We start from the raw sequence: 9186 nt of genomic DNA, 5'->3' as shown, positions 1-9186 counted from the left end.
ACTAGCTTCAGGACAGCCAGGGCTACACAATGAAACCTTGTCTCAAATAAATAAATAAATAAATAAATAAACAAACAAATAAATACCAACAACTCACTCATTCTCACTCACTAACATTAGCAATATCAGAGGTCAATTTATTCAAAGTTAGGCAAACTGCAAGTATGTTTATTTAGCGTTTGATGAGTCATGTGATATAAAAGCTACCACCTAATTAATTCTTTAGGTTCAGTTCCTATGACAGGATCTCCAGGCTTACAGAGAAATGCTGTCATGATGATTAATCCTGTTGTTTACTCATTGCATCAAAAAATGCCTAGAGAATTGGCAAAGTACACTCTGGCATGAGACAAGGGTGTTTTCAGAGGAGCCGGGCACGAGAATCAATGAGTTGGGTGGGGAAGACCCCCGCTCTGAATGTTGGTGGTATGGTTCAAAAGGCTAGAGAACAATGTGGAATAGAAAGCAGAGAGGGGAGGCCTGAGTCAACACATACCAAGCCCTCTCTTGAGTGGATGCTCACTCAGCACACTGCTCATCCCTGTGGACATCAGATTCCACACTCTTCCGGCTTTGACTGTGGGCTTTCGCCAGCCGATTGCTAAGATGCTCACAGGCATTCAGCTTTCAACTGGGGCTGTGTCATGAGTCCTTTTGTCCTGAGATTTCTACTGAGACCAAGCTTGCTCAGCTCCCCAGCTCCCAAGTCAGCAGCCAGGCATTGTAGGGCTATTTAGCATTAGAGTCGAATACATCCTCTTATAATTATGTGTGCATCTATTGGTTCTGCCCTTCTGGAGAACTGAGACTAAAACAGTTGTTAAGTGTGAGTTAAAATTTTAACATCAAGGTACAGATGTTTAACTCTTTTACCTCTATTAAAGAAATACCCCCTGACTCACCCAACGGCACTTAATGATTAGTTTTTAATCACGATGGCTAATGTTCTAACTAGGTAAGGTTAAAATAACCTAAAATAACCTGGATTTAAAATAAGAAAGATCCAGCCATGGTAATGCACACTGATAATCCCAGCATTCAGCAGGCTGAAACATGGAATCAAGAGTTCAAGGCTTGCCTGGGCTACATAGCAAGACCATGCCAAAGCAATGAAATACTCGAGAAAATGGCATCCCCTCTGACTTTGTTGTACAGTTCAATACTACGGAGGGCAGTCTGTTTCAGCCTTGCATTCCTGGCAAAGGTTCTCTGTAAATGCTCTCACTCCCATTGAAACAGGTCATCATCTTCCTCAATAGCTATGTCTTTCCTCTGTCTCTGTGCCTCTGCATTCCCAGACTGCCTTTACTTTCCTTGAAGGAAAATAAGTGTTTTCTCTCCAAAGAAATGGGAAGACTACCTTTGCTTTCTTGTCATGAAAAGAGAACCTTTACAAATACCTGCGAATGAGCACAAAACCACAGTGTCTACAAGCCAACAATAATCTACTAAGCCTTCCTCAAACAAAAAGGTTAGGCTTCTGCTATGCATCGCTACATCCTCTCAGCTTCTCTGCTGCATGTTACTCAATGACGATGAAAGGTGCAGACCTCATTAGAATTGGATAACTTTGAAGAATCCTGTAAATACCTTGCATTGTATGTAAAGGAACTTTGAGGCCAGGGAGATGTCTCAGTGGCTAATGGCACTTGTCATACAAGCCTGATGACCCACACTTGTTGCTTGGAACCCACACAAAGCTGGAAGGAGACAGAAAATTCCTCCACAAAGTTGTTCTCTGACCACTACATGTATGGAGTGGCATGTGTGTGCCCTCAAGTGCACATCCTGCATGCATACGCAAACGCACTCCCATAATCATAACGATAAAACTAAAGATAAAAGGACGTTCAAAATATCTTTGCTTATTTCAAAGTTTTCTTTTCATGTTTCTTCCCAGCGTATTTTAACTGTAGGAATTTGAAATCTGAAGGGAGAAATCGTAACACCAAGGTTATGACAAGAGAATGGGATTAATTGTGCACTATCATGCTGTTATTGTGTGAGATAAATTTTACATTACCTAAATTTTTACATGTTCTAATAACACATAGACTGTACTAATATATGCAGACTCTTATATACATATATATACACTATATGTATATAGACTCCTATATACATAATATATACAGACTCATATGCATGTGGTACTTAGACAAAGAGAAGAATTTCATCCATTGCTCTTGGGAACAGAGCCTATGCTTAGAGCCCGACAGTCATAGCCCAGAGAGCCATGCCCCTGGAACGCAGTGTTTGGATTCTGTAGAAATACATCGAATAGATTGTGTTCTCCTTTTACTTGTAGAGACACCATTAAGAGGCAAACATACAGAACTGAAATTATGTGACCTGGAGGGCAATCTTGGCCTGCAGTGCACTCACTTCAGACCATCTTCTATCGGCTCAACCATGATCCACCTTTGAAAGACTTTCAATGCGAACAAAAGGCTTCCATCCCTTTCTCTGAATGTTCCACGCAGGAAGGGCACACTCTTACACTCTACTCTCTTTTCTTGGAGTTCTGGGGAATCAAAATTTCCAGGAGGAGCCCACCCCAAGCCACCTGGAAAAATTTTAAGTTTCCCAAGCAAATCTAATTTGCATTAAGGGCCAGTAGCCCTGCATTTGGTTGCAGAGCTCATTTTAAACACACACACACACACACACACACACACACACACACACACACACACACACAATGAGAAGACAAGATCATATGAGAGTTAAGAAGATATGCATGGACAGACTATATATATTAAAAGCAGTTTGTAGCTCAGAAAGATGATGGACTGTGCACAGAGCTTCTCACCTGCTCACTGATGGAGCCAGAAATAGAACCCATGTAGCAAGCAGACTGTGACTGTCACTTCTGGGTAACTATGTCCCATGTGACATAGTCTCAGCTTAATGAAGCCTCACCTCTTGCTGCCCAACTAAGTGAAACCCTGCTGAGTTTAGCCAGGGTTTAGCCTTGGTACCTGATCACTCTCCATATCTGACCAAATTTTTCCTCTTCTACCTCCAGATGATGTCTGAGCAAGAATCTTGTTGGATCAGTTCAGCCAGAATCTGATGACTCTGATGGCTGTCTCAGTGACTTTGCACCTACGGTTGCTTGCTATAATTTCCAGTTTTCTTTATTCAGAATTGAGCCCTGTTTCTCTTTCCTATAATAGAACTCCATGAAAATATACTACATGCTTATCTTCATAGTCCAGTGTCTTCTTAGCTTTCTTTTCCTGGGCTCTTAGTCTTTTGTATTTTGCTATTGTTTGTTGTTGATACAGTGTCTCAAACTGTAACCCAGGCTGGCTTGGAACTTACTGTGTAGCTTGGCTGGGAACTCAGGACATCCTCCTGTCTCATCCTGTTGAGCACTGAGATTACACTTGAGTCACCACGCCTTCTTCCAGCCTGCCTTTGAGTAAGTGTTTCAAATAACCATTAGTTTATCACATGGTCCATAGAGATTCTCCAGGCAGGCGTAGTCTAATCTCAAGAGCCCTTTAAGTAGCAGAAGTCAGGAGGATCCAAGATATATGGGAGTTTGATACACAACACTTCTCCACTGTAGTATCTGAGAGTAGTTAAGAACAGAGAACTTCCACTTCAATGACTGCAAAGAACTGGGTTTTCCCAGGAACCTGAGTGGTTCCGGAGGAAGCAGCGGTCCATATAAATCCTCCAGGTAAAACCTAGTGAATCTTAACTTCTCAGGCGTGAGATCCTAAGCAAAGAATCTAGTCACACCCCTCAAATTTCTCATCTACACAACTGTGAGATAAGCGTAGAGTTTAAAGCTGTTGAATTTGTTCAGCAATTGAAGCGTTTGTCGGAGTCTCTCCATAGCCTGACAGGACAAAGGTCTTTCTGTGAGGGGTGGAGTGGTTTAGAAAGGGGTGGGGGTGTCAAAGAAGTTGAGATAAGCTCTTACCTCTGGTTATCATAAGCATATTGCCACTGCTGAGTGGGTGCTAAGAGGCAGGCTGACTGAAAAATCGAAATAAAAGGAAAGGAACATGATTGGCCCTAGTTATGGTAGAGGAGAAAGTTTACTGTAGATAAAAGGGAGAGCATAGCCAGAGGCAAGGGGCAGCTGGGAGAGGTCAGAGTGGTCAAGACCCTGAGCCATGTGAGGAGACTTGGGAGGGGAAGGGAGAGTCGAGAGAGGAGAACCAGGTGCAGCAGCCAGAAGGCTCGAAAGAGAGCAGATGAAGAGACCAGGTAACCAGGATGGTTGGGTTATGGGGGGAAGAACATCTGGGGAAGTGCGAGCCCAGCCTTAGGGCTGGAGAAGTTTAGGGTAGAGGTAGCAGGCAGGAGGGCCCTGTAACCAGCTAGGAGAAACTGGCAGCCAGGTCCGCTTTGATACGTTAAATAGTCGCCTCAGCCCATTAGTCTCAGGCTAGAAACCAAGTACAGGCATTGTAACTAGATGCTTGCCTTTGTTGCTTGCCTGGATTCTTGGTGGCTGTAAGCTATGGAGAGTTTGGTGACCTAACAAGGTAAGGGGGTGGTAGGAGGTGGTGGTGCAGAGGGTCAAATCAGTTGCTTGACCCCTATGGCTTTGTGCGCATGGTACTCAATGTTCTTGTACTTCTTGTTGGGGCTGCTATAACAACTGAATGGCTTAAACAACAGAAAGCTGCCTTCCAGTTCTGGAGTAGCGAGTCCTAGATCATGTTTAAGTGGTGTTGGACGCTTCTGGGGACAGAGTTGGGTGTTTCTCTAATTCTCTCTTGCTTCTTGGAACTTGTTGATAATCATTGCTATTCCTTGGTCCACAGACCTGTCAATTGATCTCCTGCCTTCGTTTTCACGCATCCTTCTTCCTAGGCATGCCTTTATGCCCTACGGAAAAATCTCTCATTCCTTATGAGCACAGGTATGTGGGATTAGGACTCTTGCTAATGACTTCATTTTAACTGGATCACCTTCCAAGACCCTTTCTCCAGATGAGTTGTATTTGTAGACCCAGAGAGTAAGGACTCAATGTGCTGGCAAAGAACACATTACAGCCCCATCCTGAACCTCAAACTGTGGTTCTTATGTAAAGGCAACAGATACACAGCTCCTTGCAATTGTGCATTGCCTTGCTCCATTAATCTCTAACAAGGAGATTGGTATTAACATGCAAGCCATCAGAGAAGGATGAAAGGGAACCTGGGTCGTCTTCTCTTAGCTGTTCAGTCATCCTGTTTCTTACCACTCTATTCCATGCCCATAGGCACTTCTGGCCTCTTCAAATCCTATAGAAGGAAGTTCTCAAATGCTCCTGAGAGGTCACTCTGATTGGCTTTGTGGTCCCAGATCTATCTCTGCCATGCACAGCTGAGGGCAGAGCGGCCTCTCGTTGCTTCTGCGCCTTAGGGCAGCTTCAGGGTAGATGAGACTTCTTAAGAGGAAAGGGGAATCTGGACCAAGGTCAGAAGTTAGACCAACATTTATGACTTCATTTGACCTTCCTGGTAGAGGGCCTTGTTAATTGGAAGATGCTCTATTATTTGTCCTTTCTCTGCTCCTAGCCAGGCTATAAGTATGCTAAGAATTTTATATATAAATTCATACATCATTTTCATTGTCAGAATTTTATGCTTGCACCATATTCTGCAGTTTGTAAAACATTTTCTCCCGTGACCTTTGCTGAGAGAGTCATTTTATTCCATTTTGTAGGTGGACAAATTGATCTGTTTTAAAGTCATTTGTATTTGATAGAGATTGTATTAATTTTGCATCGCTGCCTGTGACATAATACGAGACAGAGACAACTTATTTAAGTTCATAGTTGCAGAGAGATTTGAGGCCATGGCAGGGAAGGCACCTGCATGTCTCTGTATTATGAATCGTGATGGGTGTTCATGTAGTCATCGACTAGAAAGCACAGAGAACAGGCTGGGACAAAGAGCTGGCCTGAATGACTGGCCCTAAGTTACACGGAGTTGAGGGGGCAGCCAGGGTTTGAACTTTGGAAGCTAGATAATTAGGAAGTTGCTGGTAAACAGAAACATGAGCTGCAGAAGGCCCCCATGACAGATGGCTTTAACCCAGCTACCCACAGTGACAAGGTAGTTCCACTGCAGGCAACTGTCACCACATGGAACGGAAAGAGCGGCTGACCTCCAGGGATACCCAGGTAGAAGGCAACAGTGACCCTGTAGCTATCTCCCTGTGCCTTGGAACAGGTGACCTGCTACAATGAACCAAAAGTAAGAAAGGGGAAAGGGTAAAACAGTTTCTGTGCTTATGATGTCATCTGGTGGTATTGACCTCTACCCACCCCCATCCCCACCCCCATCTCCAGGGTCTTGACGTATAACCCAGGTTTGCAATCCTGCCTTGGCCTCTCAAATGCTGGGATCCCATATGCGTGCCACACCCAACTCAATCCTGTGCATTGCCTACTCTGCCCCAGAGCACTAGGTCTTTGTGGAGCCCAGGCAGGCCTCCTTTCCCTTTTGCTCACATCACTTAGCCCCTTCCCTCAGACTTGGGCTACATGTAGTTTAATGTCCCTCCAAACTCCAGCCCCTGCTGCTTTTTGGTTGAGTAGGACCTTACCCTGAAGCTGGGTCCTCCAGACCCACAAAGGCCTGAGGAAGAGCTCTGAAGCTTCCTAAAGAAATTCTTGATTTTTGCTAAAACAAGGGATTGGGGAGCCAGACAGAGAGAGCCTGATGATTGGTATAGAAATCACTAGAGAGAGAAAACTTTTTTTTTTTTTTTTTTTTTTTTTTTTTTTAGTCTCTTCCAACAGGGAGAAAGTAAAGCTTTCAGCTTGTTATATTTTCTTTCCAACGATTCCTTTCAAGAGCCCTATTACCTGTTATGGGTTTCCCATCATATTTATGAGGGAATTGAAGCCTCATAGGGTTAAATAACCAGCCCAGGTCTCAAGGTAAGAAAGAGACAGAACTTGGCCTTCTATGTGGAACCTAAGCCATAGGCTGTGGCTCTCACAGTAGCAAGCACCTAGCATACTGGACTACCTTCTAGATGAGGGGCAGACATTGTCTAATCCCAAGAAATGAGTCTCACTGGGCCAATCTATGAGTTGACAAACAGGCTTAGCAAGGTTTAGTGTCCTGTCTAAGGACATCAACAGAATGTGGCAGGACTCAAGGGGAGTTTGGAAGATCCGAGTAAAGTTTTTCTGTCTTCCAGTCTCCTCCAGGGCAGAGAGGGAACATCAGGCATTTGGTACTTCAGAAAACTTGTCCTTAGTGTCTCAGTGTTCTGCATCCCTCATAAGCTCTGTTGAGATGTATCCAGGGCAACATGCCTCTCCTACCTTCCACACACAGCCTTGTCATTGCCATCTGCCCTGGGGCCAGCAGGACCATCTCACCACCTCTTTTTCATGCTTGTAATAGTTCTATAAAAAGCCTGGTCCACAGTAGAATCACTCAGGCCTCAGACTCTCGTTCCCACTTCCCCCCCTCCCCCCACCAACAACAAGCCCTTACACTTTCCACATTCTACAACCCTTCTGTGGAATGTCAATCACCCGTGAGAGCACTTGCATTCCTTACCTTGTCCTTTCATGCTGGATGTCCTCACAACCTGTTTGTGTTAATTTTCTACATTCCTCCCCCAATTGTCCAAAGACAGGGCTTCTCTGTATATCCCTGGCCATCCTGGAACTTGCTCTGTAGGCCAGGCTCGTCTTGAACTCAGAGAGATTCCGTCTGCCTCTACCTTTCAAGTGCTGAAATTAAAGGTGTGCACCACCACCGCTAGGCTTGTCTTGGTGTTCTAAGAGAAGGCACTGCTGGATGGGACAAGCCTTCATTTTATGGAGTGATTCTTTGCCTTGTAGGGTATGTAGCATCTTCCAACCACCTGTTTGGTTGATACTAGGTATGTTCTCTGGTGAAATGCCAATGGCTGTAAGCTTCCTGGCTCCCCACTATGAGCCTTTCTCTCTTGCATCTTGTAGTCCTCTCTGGAAATGGTGATATTCTATTCAGAGGCTTCTGCTTACTTAACCTGGAGTAAAGCAGGTATCCTCCTAATTCCTTATTACTGCTTCCAGATCATTCTGTGATCCTCCCTGATAGTTCCAAGCCAAGCTAAAAGGCAAGTTATTAGACCGCCTCCCAGTAACAATCATCCGCTGATCCCCCAGATCCTCCCTCTAATTTCTTGTAGAGTATGAGCTGACTCTTTGGGAGCCTCACCAGCCAACACCTCTGTACCACTTAGGGATTATTGTGTCTACCAAGATGTCATTACAATACCCTTTGTCTCCGACCTCACTTTTGATGCTTTTGTCTGTTTCCCTATTTTAGACACCCACTCTCCATTTGGCTCTAGATTGCCCCATTCAGGGACAATAACCAATCAAGTTGGTTGCAAGTGCCCTAGTTTTTGATCATCCCTTCTGTTTCTTCCAGTTTACTCCCTGCAACCTCTGAACATGATAGAATTATCATGTTCAGTGATACCAGGAGTGTACCAGGATCTTTTTCATAACCTTCCCACACCCTTGCATTGCTCCTGGATATACTGGGGCCATGAGGTCACTCCTGGATGGGATAAATCTCTTTGGGGAGGTGGGGCAGGGTTTTGTTATGTAACTAACTGGCCTGAACTCTAGGCTTTCTTCTGCCCCAGCCACAGATGTGCTAGGATTATGATTCATGAAGCACAACTGACTACAAATCTTCCTTTCAAGGGCTGCTCGCTGTCTGCGAATGCTCATTTTTGTGAGAAATACTTGGGTTTTCCTCTTGCCTCCAGGTTCTGCAGAGTTAGCTTCTCTTCAAGTCACCTCCACAGGGAAGCATACCCTGCTTCTCTTATTTAAACTTGAGACCCACCCTAATACCTTTCTTCTTCTTCTTCTTCTTCTTCTTCTTCTTCTTCTTCTTCTTCTTCTTCTTCTTCTTCTTCTTCTTCTTCTTCTTCTTCTTCTTCCTCTTCCTCTTCCTCCTCCTCCTCCTCCTCCTCCTCCTCCTCCTCCTCCTCCTCCTCCTCCTCCTCCTCCTCCTCCTCCTTTGCTATTGTGTTGATCACTGAGATGCTATACCTTTCCCTTGATATTTATTCCTCTAGAATGGAAACTCTGCAAAGGCAGGGAATTTTGTTCACCTCAAGCCAGTGCCAGAACAAGGCTTGGCCCCTTACAAGAAGAATTTGTTGTGTGAGAACCAAGTGCTAAGACTGCTTTCTGAACACGGGTCA

This window comes from Arvicanthis niloticus, chromosome 1, assembly GCF_011762505.2.
Source record: "Arvicanthis niloticus isolate mArvNil1 chromosome 1, mArvNil1.pat.X, whole genome shotgun sequence".
NCBI lineage: Eukaryota > Metazoa > Chordata > Mammalia > Rodentia > Muridae > Arvicanthis > Arvicanthis niloticus.
The sequence above is the reverse complement of the archived record's forward strand: the minus strand, read 5'-3'. Positions refer to the sequence as shown.